The 14,985-nt window shown below is 45.1% G+C and overlaps 1 protein-coding gene across 1 annotated transcript in view; it reads right to left on the bottom strand.

The window, feature by feature from the left end:
- LOC112561913 (exostosin-1a-like) overlaps positions 1 to 14,985 on the bottom strand; it is a 57,110-nt gene that overhangs the window by 40,229 nt on the left and 1,896 nt on the right.

The following is a 14,985-nucleotide window of genomic DNA, read 5'->3' as shown; positions in this document are numbered from 1 at the left end:
CCTGTAACTTAAGTGATCGATGTGTCTGATTACGTGTGCTCACGAGACCCTGTTGATCGAATCAAGCAGTCGAGCGGGAGGGACTCGTGTGACCGACAGACCCGGGATCATTGCCTCCGTCGAGGATGCGGTGTTTCGAACTTTCAACCACCTTCCTTTGATACCAATGCTTCTGTTCACACTCAGCTTCTGTACATTTTGTTTTTGTGTTGGCGGGTTTGTGTATATATATATATGTGGGTGTACGTATGCGACGGATTGGAAACAGTACATCCATTCCTTCCTGTCTAGTAACATGAATTTTAAAATCGTGTTCGTAAAACTCAAGAATCGAAACTACTATGAGTACAGAACACGACGCAGAATGACACATCGGCATCGCCAATGCGACCTCCCGAAATGACTATATATGGGCTACATACTATAAACAAAACAACCCTTTTATAGCAGATAATGGAGAATCATTAGCATGCTGTTAAACGAGTTTAAAAGAGCCCCGTGCTCCGAGGGCGCAGTATGTCAAGTAGGTGCAAACAGGTTGCTCTGCCAGCTATGAGGACTACAAAGTGCGGCCCATTCGTTACCCTCCCGCAGCAGGGGCAGAATGTGGCGAGGGCTGGCACGCCGTGGTCCAGTGATGAACATTGCTCCTCCAGCTCTCCAAGCTCACGCCCCGCCAAAGTTAATGTTCCCACTAAGTCATGCGTGCATGAAATACGTGACCACGTGTCATCGTCGACTCACGCACAAACGTACATACATCAGATGTGAGGTACACAGGAGCATTGCGTTGCATATTCTAAAAAAAAAAAATATGTTAAATATAGAAACAAAAACCCTTTTCTCCTCCCAACCCCATTTAAGATCAGCATCTTCCGGGCAAAACTGTGTTTACATTCCTTTTATTGTGTGTGTACACCGAGACACGTTACATCAAGCAAGCATGTCATGGTAACTGGGAAGCAACCGAATCCGCCCTCGTATCACGAAAGGACTAAACTCTCTCGTCGCAGGAGCAAAACTAGGAGCGGATCTGTTTCGTCCCCAGGCGCGCGGCCGCATCCTGGCCGCTGCTGAAGATGGTGATGGTAGAGAACGGTCCAGCGTCGTGGGCCAGTGCACGTGTCAGTGAACGCTTTGTGGCGCCGTCAAGCACGAGGGAGAGAACCGGGGCTGACAGCAGAACCCCAGCCCCTCGGCGAACAAGGCCCAGATAAACGGGTCGGGCAGCAGCTGTGTCTATTAGTCAAGTGGTATTTGGGCGGACGAGCGCAAGGTCTGAAATACACCGGGGGATCAGAGACAGAGAGAGATTAATGGGAGGATTTGTTATGACATGGGCAGCAAAAGGTCAAGGGTTAAAGGTCAGTGCCGCGTCTATCACAGGCTGACGGCATTGAAAACTGTCCTTACGTGAAAATGGCTGTAACCCTGGCGTGCGAAGGGAAAGTGAAGGGCCGACAATGTTAGTTCGAGAAAACAAAAAGTGTTTCGTGAATAAAGAACTCCGGCAAGAACGTCTGATGTCTGCGCCCGTAGGAAACACGCCAAGCTTTCCTTTACAACTCATCCACACCCATTTGTGAGTTAGACAAAATCGTTAACGATGTGGATAACGTTGAAAGTGAAAGGTCGAGACGGTCGAACAGGTGGCGCCGGGGATGGGAGGGGAGAGTGTTACGATGGTATGTTCCAGGTAACAATGCTCGCGCTCTCTGTATAGGATGACATCAAGCCAGCGGCAAGCGGATGTGAAAGGTCAACAGACGCAGGTTTCAAATGCAACCAGACACCGGAAGGGTTAATTGGACCCCAGAGGCTGGCCGGTGGCTCCATATGAAGCCGGTAGCCTACTGAGAGGCCGGTCAAGCCGACAATCTTTATCATGTATACCGCAAGATGTGTGCCGATCATAAGCACATAACTGGAACTCTAGGGTCAGGGCTATACAATCCATGAGAGGCGCGTGCGTGACAAAGGTTATCGGCTTAACCCGACTGTAAGTTACAGCCTTGTTGTGAATTCAAGCCCTGAAGACATGCGAAGATTATAATGTCAAATGGTATACTCAAGACACTTCTCCACATTTCCCCCTTGTTTCAACATGCGTAGTGAAGTTTAGAGGTTTTTTTTTTTTGCTTTTGTTTTTTTTTTGGGGGGGGGGGAGGGGAGGTATATTGACACAACAGTGCTGCCTAAGGAGTGCAAAAATTACTATTATTTCCATAAAATTGAAGCTAAGTTTTTTTTTAAAGCTTGTTTGAAGTGCCATGGTATCAAAGAAAGTACAAAAAATGCTAGGACCGTTACATGTTTTAAAGTGCAAACATCGGATCAAAGTCGTCGATCGTCCAAAGTGGCTGCTACACCTACTGCACACAGATGATTCAGGGATGAGACCCAAATGACGGACGAGTAGCAAAGAAAGAAGACAAAACCATGGAGGAAGAAAGGAAGGACCAGGAGGGATGTACATGTCTATTAGTCTCGTACTTAACGTCGTCATTACACTCTTACAAAGGCCATGACACACAGACTAACAAGGCACGTGACCCACGCCCCCAGCGTGTCACCTCCCCTATCCTCCTACCCCGATCCCGGGAACCCTCATACACGTCAGGCGCAAACTGCTCTCTTACTGCGCGGCCCGCTTCCAGCCCTCTCTTCCCACCACCGCCACCCGCCGCACACGTCTGACCATGCTGTGTTAGCATCCATCCCTACCGTTCCTACCACCACCCCGACACATCTACACCGAACCCTTTTCTTCGAGCCCTTCACCATCCCACCCAAAACCTTTTGCGCAGGAAACGAGGAGGGCGATGAAGTATGCTGTGCTACCCGAGAACACCTGGGCGCCTCGTCCACATGGACAGCTACAATTTTTCACCCTCTCCACCTTTACCTGTACGGTATTTGGAAAAACGAGAAACACCTGCTTTGTGTAGAAACAGCCGTCATGCTGGTTATTGTTTTCACAAACAAGCTGATAATGCTGTCTGTGTCTGGGGTGTTGCTGCGGCTTTGCCCACGCGCGCCAGCTGCACAGCAGACAGCAGTAACAGGAGCAGATGCGCAAGCAGACGACAGGGGGGAGCCGGGAGAAGACTTTCGTCACAGTAACTCAGGTTCAAGTGATATGGTGCTGCAGAGGTCAGGGCTGTTGTCGGGAGGTGCAAGATGGGTGGGGGTGGAGGCAGGGGGCAGGAGCGCTTGGAATAACATTCTGTGATGTATTCATCTTAGCAGGTGGAGGTTCAACGCTATCACGACAGCCGAGGGTGGTGGCGAGATGCTGACTAGTTGTTCTAGTATAGTATTGTTCTAGTTGACAATATAATGATGGTCTCTGCCCCAAACTTCTGACACCGCAACTAATTCACACAACACCGTGTTTAATCATCTAATCATCGTGTAACAAATCCTTTATACAATTTATTGACATCTCATACAACAAATAAACTTGAAGTGTTTCATAAAGGTTTATATCAAAAGCATCTTAACTACTCTGTGTAAAACCACAAAAAAACAACAACAAACCAGTGCTAGGTGAAGAAGTTGAAAGACAACTGTTCGCACTCTGGAAGAGGAGGTGACGACGTGGGGAACAAAAACAACAAAGATCTTTTACTCTGTGCCAAAGAGTCTCGGAATGCAAAGAAATCCTGAAAGAATGGACACAAGCACTATTCATACCCCGTCCAAAGATATGAAACCGTAAACGATGCCAGAACTACAGAATCAGAAGCCTCATCAGCCACCCAAGCAAAGTCATGGTGAAAACAATGGAGAATCACATCAGTACCACCTCTAAGGAACTACTTGCAGAAGAACAAGCTGGCTTCAGACCAAGATGGAACACAGCTGAGCTGTTGCATCCTGATACAGAAACATCTACAGCACCAGCAAGATCTCTTCCACAATTCACTGAGTTTAGCACAAAGAGTTGTGGTATGTGACACCACAATTCTCTACATCGACAAGGGCCTTGCTCTAGCTATCGAATGGCTTACAAGAGCTCAGTAAGTCCTGCACTACGTATAAACAAATTAAAAGACTTCTTTCCGACAACAGCTGCTGTTCGCTAACTCCCAACCCTGTATTGTTCACCATCGTCTTGGAGACCAGAATGCGAGAACAATATCTAACTTTATTTTCATTGTGATTACAACACATCGACAGGGAAATAAATCTACATAAACGGATTACAGCTCGATGAGGTCATCCTTTCCAACGAGGGCAACTGCACTGTAGACATCAGCATCGGATCGCGACAGCGACATGGGGAATGGCTAGGGTGGACTGGATCCGACACAGTGACATCATCAGGGTTTACTTTCACCCAAAAACTGTACATCATTATCTCTTGCAATAATGTCTCCCCCGAAAACCTAGAGTGGGTGGGTTGAGGAGAGATGGCAGCAGCTGGGGTGTCCTCGATCCTCCTGTTCCCCGATAAGCCGAGTGAATGTTACATTGCCGGCAAGAATGAGAAGAAATGGCTGAACAGTTCCACACAATGCAATAGGTGCATTTTTTTTTTCTCTTCAAACGCCGAAGAGGTAATTAATTTACAAGACCAGTAATTATTGTGCAGCTGCGCGAGGGATCTAGAGACGTGGCCTGCACGAGATTTCTTATCACAAGAGCTGATTATTCCCAGATGCCCCGACAGTGTCAAAAAACAAAAAAACAAAACCAACAGTCGTTATTTTTAGTAACCTGGGATAAACACAAGATCAACAGTAGATGATAATTCAAAACACATTTCCCCCTTTAGATAAAAACATTTATTTGTGCACGAATCCAGCACTCTACTGAATTAACAAAGTATCATGTCCTTCTGTATCTTGTTGGCTTTTCTACTGCGAAACAATGGCCATTTCATTCCTCAAACCTCGCGACTTGCAAAAGTCCAGCACGAGATAAAGGACCGGTTGTGGTGTCAAGTGGGAAACATGGCGGTGCATGACAGGAGAGGGAGTGAACTGGCAAGTCCGTGTTACAATGCGTCAATGAGGTCGGATGACTCGCTGTTGACTTTGCCCGTTGAGGTGGATGGTGGTCTCTCTCCCAACCACACTCACCTCCTCTCACAGAGCGCTCCTGCGTAATGGGGTGGGTGCACCGGAATGAGACAGGGAGGAAATACAAAGACATTGTCAGAAAGTCCCGACTGCGGTCATTTTGTAAACTATGTACTGGTATAAACTATTAATTTTTCTTTCAGGAATTACACTCAAAAATAAAAAGAAAACCAGCAACCTGGGACAGACGCCCGTGTCAGCATACTGCCACTGATGCCAATCAACCAGTGGAGCGTCAAATCGATTCTGTCAAGTGGTTTAGTTGCCTTGTTAATCTTGTCATTTATTCATGCAGCTTGCTATTCTGTATAATCACCGTGTCTAAACCTTGCTCTAAACGCCTTGCTCTGTTAATCCTTCACAATATGTGTGTGTGTGGGGGGTCTAAACAGATGTTGCAATATGTCGACGGTTATCCTGCATTCCCGACTTTTTTTTTAAAATCATCATCATTTATCATGTCATCGTGGGATAATTCCTGGGTGCCAAGCAAACAAAGGATGCTGATTTGCGAGCTGACAGTGCTTTGTCCCGCCACACTACATGCTGGCCCGCGCCACAGCTTGCAATGCTCTACCCGGGATGTTAGCAAACACCCACAAAGATCTCAGCTGTCTTGGTGTGTTTATTTTCTCTCCTACCTTTCGCTATCACTGGTGCGCCTGGGGTTTTTTCTGAATAATGCGGTGCAGTCAAAAGGCACAGTGAGAAAACACCTCACTTGAATTTTTCCTTAAAGTGGAGTGTGGTGATGGCTGAGTGAACTTGGTTTTTCACCGATTCCATTTTCGCACACTTAGAATACCCGAAATACTGGTTCGTCGCCAATAGAGTGAGAATCGTAAGCTGATGACGGGTTTGAATCTCGGGGGTGGGGTGGTATACTTTCCGCATGTAACATCTTCTCTAAAGGCTGCTTGCTAGCGAGAATTTAATCCGGATGTTGTTGTTTCCTCTCCTCTCACTCACCCTCAAAATGCGTAACTCACGATTAAGCTGAACCTCTTTCTCATTTAGTAAACAAACTCACGAACTGAAAAGGTCGGTCAAAATCTTTTTTTCTCTCATCTTTGAGGATGTCGCAGCTGAGATAAAAGTGTCGCTTGTTTAACTTGATTCATTAGGTGGAAATGACATCGCATGACCTAATGCAAACTGTGCAAAACGTCCACCAATCTGAAGAAAAATCTTTTTGTGGATATGTATGTATAACATGGTGCTTATATGACTGACTCTAATAATAACTCCACTTAAACCTACTCACACAAAAAACAAGATCACTCATCAAACCCAGGCATGCAATCTAAACTGACACGTGCATGCTTCATTTCTAAATAACCGTTCTGTTATTCGAGTCTTAAAGGGAAAAAACCCCAAAGGGTCTTATAGCAGGCACTGGCAGCCCTGGTGGTCACATGACTCGGTTTGCAACACGACAGTTCATCCACACCTAGGGACATAACGCCACTTCTAGCTAAAAATAGATCTTACTTCACAGCTGGCGGACACCCCGTAAGTTTCCAGTATCTACAGTATAAACACTTTAACCCTATCTTTTTTTCACGCACGCTCGCGCACGCGTGTGCGCATGCGTGCATATAATGTTGGTCCTATGAGGACTAGAAATCGCCTACCGGGAGGAAAACACTTCCCACAAAACTATGTCAACTTCCACCTGGCATGAGCAGCGCCCAGCCGTCTGGCACCTCCAGTGCCTGCCCTCCACACAACAGTCACGGCAGCAGCACACCACGCCGCGGAGCCCATCGTTCGCACCTGATCGCTTTTCAAGCGCAGCAATGGTCACGGTCTGCCGGCCGCTGGTGTGAACCCAGTAAATCGTCTCCACACAACCACATGACGGCACCGCAGAGGGGGTGCCTGGTGCAAAGTGAACGTTCACACGGACTGGTGAATCCTGAGAGGAGAGAGAGAGAAGGGGAGGCATGGCCGAGCTGGTTTCAGCGTTCACTTCCAACGTTTAATGTCTGACCTCCGGTGACTTCAGGTGGCTGTCACTCTGCATAACATGGGTAATAACAGGGGCTGTGACATCAGGCAACCCACTGGATGATCAACTGGTTATATTCTAAGTGGAGTCGACTTCCGTACACGACGATCACATCAAAATGTTCCAAGCATAATCACATACCCGTATTCGATAATAATGTCTCTGGTTAAAAAAGCAAATGTTGCCATCCGGTTAGCCCCAGATGACTTTTTGAGCCTCTGACCCCTAGATAGTTCATGAATGTTAGTGGGTCACCATGGCAGTGGCTTTCATAAACTAGTCATTGGTGTGGGTTGCACCCGTTACTCTTATTCCAATAATAAAATAAGCGGTGTATAGAAATGAAGCAATTCGTATATTTATGGGAAATTTTCTGTGGCGAGTTGAGATGAGAAAAACGACATGGACAAGATAACATTGATTAATTCACATAATTAATTTCTATGACTTCTGCTTATACATTACACCGCACTCTGCGTTCATTATTTGTACCGAACCACCCTCTCTTTGCAACTGTGACCTACGGGTCATCTCTCAAACGAATGCTGATCACGCGGATAAGGCCAGGTGAGATCAGGTAACCACGTTTCTATAACAGTGGCCTTGCCTGCCTTTCAATCCTTCGCGTTGATCTTCAGGTGACTGAGAACCAGCTTAACGAGGTTGTTTCAGTGGTAGTTCTGTTGTTCAGACAGTGTTTGCACTTTACTTTCTGTTGTTTTTTTTATATAAAAAAACCTCACCGTATAACACTCAAATAAACTATTTCTTCCGATCTTTCCATCTTTGCCCGTGTTTTGTCACACGTGACTCAGAACAACTTTGCGCGATTCGGTAGCTTATCAGCTTTGCCATATGAACTGGCTGGCGACCACTTTAGTAAATAATGCGAAATGATAAGGGATTAACAGGTCGTGACATCTGTGTCTGACGAAATAACTTGAAAACGAAACTGAAATCGTGAACAGGATTCTCACCGAACTAACCTCACAAGGAATTAGTGGGGGTGGTTGGGGGACCGGGTTCTCTGATGTTACTGCCAGCTTTTGAAATGAAGAAAGGTTCAACCTGCAGAATTCAGCCAACTCAGGGACCGTCTGGACTGAAGCATGACCTCTCCGTGAACTTTCCTCCTGTCGGTGTTATGTCTGCTTGGGAGATCCTCCAGCCGCTTATTTTCAAAACCTCATTAAAAACCGGATTCATAGTTTACTTTTGTATTTTTTTTTCCTCATCACGATCATGCAAGCATAAAATTAAACGCGATATTTCAATGGCCATTATCTTGACAGGCATCTCTAGTAAACACTCGACAGGTGACCATCCTGGTGGAAAAGTATCATAGTGAGGGGCTTTACCGCACCTAAGTTGACTGTTAACACTCCGCGTCAACAACCCGCTCCCCAACTTTTGTAAACCTCTCACATGTAACGAGTGAAGCACGAGAGAGACAAAGGTCAGCGAGCACTGTGTATGTGTGTGTGAGAGAGAGCACACACGCGCAAATATATTTCGTGTTACACAACCTCCTGTGACTATAATGGAGAAACTCCCCACCTTCACACACCTTCACACCTCCATAAAAGAGTTCGTCCTCTATCAGTTTCTCACAAACTGCTGCTAACGTCATGCCACGTAATATCTCGTGTTACGCACACTATTATTCCGGGTACCTGACTCGTCACGTGACCAAAAGAATTTTTTTTTTGGAGGGGCTGCATGACGTTGTTTACCTGGCAGACCCGTCGTGGGAGAGACTCAATTCACGGTCGCGATTAAATTAACTACACCGTGTTTACCTTACCCCTTTTAAAATAAACTGTTGTGAAACCCCGGGTCACCCGACCTTCCTTTTCGCTGTGTGCGCCTTTTAAACACTGCCCAAACACTTTAAGGCAGTGCGGGGAGATCTTTCATATCGTTTGTGATTAGGCTGGCCTGTGTAGCAAGCCTGGCTTCAGCAGGTCATGAAGTTATGCCGACCACAGTTACCTGCCAGTATGGTGGAGCGTGCGTGCCAGTGGTGTTCAGAATATTTTCTAAAGGACTTTTGGAGAGCTACTCTTCCTACTTTATGGAGCCCGTTTGAGAGTTGGTCACAGCAATAAACTCCCAACTCGACGTTCCTTTGCCGTTGATATTTTTTAAAGGAAGTTCCGGTATATGAAATATATACTGAAATTCTCTCTCTCACGCAGTCAGGTCGCCATAGGAGGATTAGCTATTGATGTACCTGAGACACCGATGACCCTGCACAAACGTACATTTGTATTGTCCATTGAGCCGATTTATGAGCACGGTGGGGCATGTGCACATTTGTATGCACGCACGCACACAGCATGCTTCTGTTTGCATTCCTACACATAGCAACTACGGTTTATTATTCCCTTCAGTTCTTTGCGGGCGGTGTGTGTAGAATGACACTGGCAAAAAAAAGGGGGATAGGGTGTAAATAGGTGGGTCGTGAACTAGACGATGGGCAGACTGGTGGCACCTCTCGTATGCAAGGACAAGCGTGGGATAGTGATTGCAGCCGGTAGCTACATGACGCAAGTGGGACTACCGCCCCGCTGATAACGAACGGTAACTACCCTCAAAGTTAACTCGCACGTCAGCATTCCTACAGTGGAATTGCACAGTGGTCTCGCCCCGCTTGAGCAAGCCTGAAGAAAACCTAGAGATGGCGTGAACGACTTCGAAATCGGGGACGGGATGGGTAGGGGGACCGTGGAGCGGTGAGAGGAGGTCGTGTCGCCTAAGTCTGTCTGGCGAGGGCACAAACAGCGTCATTACGCTGACTCCTCGAGTACCTCCACTACAGGAGTGGCCACCGTCACAGCGAAATTAATATTTATTACACCTGCCCCTACCCCACTTTTTTTTTGTAGCCTACACCCACGTCGTTTTCTGCGTCACCGGGTCGCCGCTTCAAGTAAACGTGCAGTCAGCAGTAAAAAGGAAGGCAGGGTGGTACGAGACTTACAGCAGCACCCAAACAGCTGCGTTCGACCTTCCCTTACAACACACGCCGATCGTTCAATGTGGTGGCTATGGTCAGAGGCGGGACCGCACGCCGCTATGGGGATTATGACCCAGGCTTTCTGCCGTTTCCTAATCGTACATTAGCTACACGCTGCTCCTCACTGGTTTGCAGATAAAAATACAGTAAGTGAACACCTTTCTCGTCTGATCCTTCCCCATGAAGTGGCACTTCGCTGCTGGAACCTAGTCATAGGATGGGAGCGAGCCTCGAATCGCTGCATCCGACAGCGACGAAAACTGTGATAACAGATTAACTGCACCAGTGCTGGTAAGAGCATTCTGGAATGGAGTAGTGGCGAGCAAAACATGATCATGAGCAAACACACGCATACACCTTTTGTGACATTTCAAGTACATCACCCTAAGTTCACTCTGAAGGTGCGAATTGGAGATCCAGTGTGTGAGAGAACGAGCGAGAGAGAGAGAGGGGGGAAGATGTCAGTGTGCTTCCCCTGAGGTACAAAAATCTTGAGCATAGACCGAATAAATGCTTCTACTAAGATGCCAGGCGTATGTTCAAAGAATACCTACTGAAATGAAAAAGCACATAAATGACAACGTGTATATAGTACGATCCCCTCTGTTTTTAAGCTAGTCTCACACGGACAGTGCGACGAACACAAAAGTTGGTGACCAAACTAACCGTCTGAAGCGAAAGATCTGGGTTACGATCGCGATTTCTCCCCCACTGCTTCTCTCAGCCAAGCCTTTAGCAAACCTGCACCTGCACAGAAGACTTGATCACACCTACACAAAATGATACTTTGTTCCTGCAGACAGCTGGGCACGTTTACCAAAAGCCGCACTAACTCTAACCCTTACTCCCTCCTCAACTCCCGACTCCACCAGTGGCACGACACGGTCAGTTTCTCACATGATGCAACCTTACATCAACATTTCCTATCCATCCCCGCTATGTTTCTACACGAGGGTAACCGTCGACAGACTCTGTGGCGCGATTCGTTGAACGTTTAAATTAAATACTGGGGTTATCTCCCGTACACACATAACTGTTGGCCTTTTCGTCACTTATCAGGTTTACGACGCCAACTAACAATTATTTATAACAGTTCTCAATGCACTCAACCGCTTGCGCTTTACAAACTTTTATCTGCTTTTACTATTCGACCCAGGGAAACCCCGTGTTTCACCACTACTTTCCCTGGTCACCTGCCCAGGCTGGAGAAAGCGGATTTTCGGCTTTAGCAATAGCTTTCGGTAATCTGAGGCTCAAGGTGCATTGGAATTCTAAATGCACTCGGGGGTGGGCAAGGGCGGATTTTTTTTTATTTTTTATTTTTTTTCTGTCTGGAAAGGAAAGGAATGAACTCGTGCCCGTCCTTCTATAAAAACTTTTCCGAAAAACATTGTGCGAGTGGGGTGGGGTGGGGTGGAGAAGGTTAGTCTACCAACAAAACGCCGCTAGTCAACTGTCGCCATTAGTTTAACAGGCGACATTTCGTAGTAAGTTCCAGAAAAAGCCAACCTTGATTTTTCAAGCGAGTTAGGCACGCAAGATGCCACTAAAGTACGTCAAGGCAAAGAAGACATCGTCCCGCTTTACAAGTTTCGGCTCATCACCGTAGTCCAAAAACGATGGCTAAGGTTCGATCAAAGACAGTAAATACTACTTACTATCTTTTGGTTCGATCATGATCACAAAGTAGGTTCAGAGTGGGAAATAGATCGCACAACTGTGCTGTCGTCTGCTCGTCGATTTTACAGGTGACTGAGCTCTCGCGTTAGAGAGACAAAGAATGTATTCAAGCAGAAATGGTGGAGATCACACATCCACGAAGAGATAGTACCAACATGAAATTGTATTACACGCCCGTGGTACCAAAGATTGTAAGTACTATTCATTATCTTTGATAGTACTCATAAAGAACTAGCACTTTTATCGAATCTAATTATTTTACTAAACTATTTTTATTTATTATTTGCATCGATGTCTTTGAGATTTTCGTTGCATCAGTTGTAGGCTTGCGTCAATTGAAACGCCGATCGCCTTTTAACTCAAAACGAATCTCAGACCACGAACTTGTAAGTACAAACCTACACTAAGAATTGGTCTTGGCAAACAGACGGCAGTCCACCTATACACGTCCGAGCTCAGTCTACACCAGGTTTACCACGAACATTGCCACCAGATAAGGATATAATCTTACAACCATGCCTTAACCATTAGCATATTGTGTATCATACAATGATTAAGAGCAAAGTGAGGAACAAAGTCACAATCTGGCAGAAACAATGTAGGTTAGACAAAGGTGCGACAGCTGCAAGCCTTCAACCATCTTCCAACACATCAGCAAGCACAATAAATAGAATCTGACAACCATCCGCTGGTTAGACCTTGCCACTGTCGTCTGTCTGGCAGCAGCCACTGAGGACAACTCAAATTCAAACTCCAGCCCGCCTTATGTCAACACTCAACCAACCTCCCCACAGAATTTCTGCTTCTTACATGAGTCGCCAGCACAGAGGCTCTCAGGCTAGGCCAGAAGTATTTACTGCAAGCAGTTCACCAGATGAGGGGTCCTTCTCTGTCTGACCTGACCTTGATCATGAGAAGCAAAGTTAAACTGAGTTAGGGCCCCAGACTCATAAAGCACTTCGATCTTCTGTCTTAAGATGCTGCTTTCACAGTATGCATGTGAAAACACTGTGTACCTGAGACGAAGAGCTGTATCGCTTTGCTGACACGACAGTTTCTGTAGATGTTAATGCTCAAATTCATTGGCATTTTTATGCATGGAAAAACGACTCACACTCAATGACTTTGGCCCTTTGGACTGCTCAGACAAAGAAAAATATGACTTCAAGTCCAAAGAAAAACAAGGTGCAAACACTCCAAAAAAGCCATCTGACTTATCCTCAGCTATGTAGGAATTCATATGCATGCTTTTTTCGCTGAAGGAAAAACAAGTGTGTCATGTTATTCTTCCTGACATGAACATGTGACAGTACCTGGTCAGAGGAAAAATAAACAGCAGGCAATGTGTATTGTGAAGGGAGGAAATATGTTTAGGCCATTCCCCCCATCTGTGTCAACTTTACCCTTTCACTGACTAGCCAGCCACCTTGGATTTCTTTTTAAACTGTTAACTTTACCCTTTCACTCAGGGGCCATCCTGCTATCTCCAAGTTAGCATTCCCACAGCTTGCCAAAATGTTGATACAATGATAGCAGGGAGAATATTCTGATTCACATCAACTACAGTTCAAAGTCAGATTAGCAAGAACCCAATGCGTAAGCACACAAAGTCTACTCAAAAATGTAAACCATGCTATTAAATATATTTCTAATAATTATCACTAAAATCATACTACTAGTTGGTCTGATGCTACTGAACTCCCAAGGGAATGGGATACAAGGTCAGAATGCAGCTACTGTGCTCTGACCAGCTGTACTGGGCAATGACAATGAATTATCGGAAGTGGTTAACGAACAGCTTCTTTATCAGTGCTTTCCTTCACATCAAAGCTGAACATCTGTCACCTAAAATATGGATGGCAGTCTTTAGTACTCAAATGAGAATACACTTTCCTTGTTGTGCAAAATCAATTTTGTAGAAGGAGGGGGGTGTAGGCTTGGATAGCTTTTTTTTTTTTAAAGCTATTTATTATCTGAAATTAGACAATTCTCCACTGATGGTCATAAGTCAACAAAATATTTAGGCAGCCTGCCTGTGTTTTCTCCATCAAGTTACATCTTTGTCAAGCCCCCCTCACTTCTTCCTGCTGCACTCTGTAAACCTTTAAATTCTCTCTACAGAAGAGAATGAATATGTCTAGTAAGCACAGCAATGCGATGGAGCAGTGCATGTGTGGCTTCAAGGTTTCAGAAGCAAGCACCACAAAAGGCACAAATAATAAATCTGAAGGCAATAATCTCCAATGAGATGACTTTTGTCACATCAGAAGTCTTTGTGTGAAATTACACGTTAAATGAATTACTGTCTTTGTGCAGTACAGATCCATGATAAAATCTGGATTAAATTACTAGAGGCATTTTAAAAAAGTTGAGTAAAGGATGTAATACCCAACTAAAAAGAATATGATAGCTCAAAGGTCTGTTAAGATTCTTTCCTTATCATGTTATTTTTTAACTACATTAATACTAGATCCATTTTAGTTCCTTTAAATATTTCTAATGGACTATCAGGAAATCTTCAATTGTTCTCCGTGCCTCTTGAGATGGTGTGGTACAACTACATGAAGTGCAACCCCCTTATTATGGTAAGTCTAGGTGGTATCAAGATTGAAAGATGTTAATATGAGCACTATATTAGCAACTTAATTTGATAATAAACCTTAAAGAGATATTACTACTATACTAAACAGCTTGCTCTGTGATGAGGGATTAAGAAACACAGCTATTTCTATGTAACTGAAGATGCAAACTACAGCTCATGAAATAGGGCTAGAAATGAGACACGATTTATGGCACTGATGGATTCCCTGCCCTGCCAGCCTTCACCTGGCACTGGTCTTAAATTATGTCTCCGATATAAAACTGCGAAGGATGATTTTAAACCACATCCTCAGCACAATTCTTGAAAATTGTTACATTTAATTCTTTTATGAACAGAATATACCTGTCAGCTCCTGTGCAAATACGGAGCTGTCTTGCTAATTAAAGACTTTCAAATAAAGAAGGTATGTCAAACATCTCCTGCTAATATTATTAACTCCTCTGGTCACCAGGCTACCTCAGTACACACTCAACCCACTATGGACATTAAATAACTGTGGCTAGATACACTGAGATTTGTTTGTATTCTAGTTTAACCCAATCTTCTCATTTATGAATTACTGATGCAATAATTAAGAGTGTTACAT

This window comes from Pomacea canaliculata, linkage group LG4 (genome assembly GCF_003073045.1).
Source record: "Pomacea canaliculata isolate SZHN2017 linkage group LG4, ASM307304v1, whole genome shotgun sequence".
Lineage (NCBI taxonomy): Eukaryota > Metazoa > Mollusca > Gastropoda > Architaenioglossa > Ampullariidae > Pomacea > Pomacea canaliculata.
This window is presented reverse-complemented; position numbering and strand designations above follow the sequence as displayed.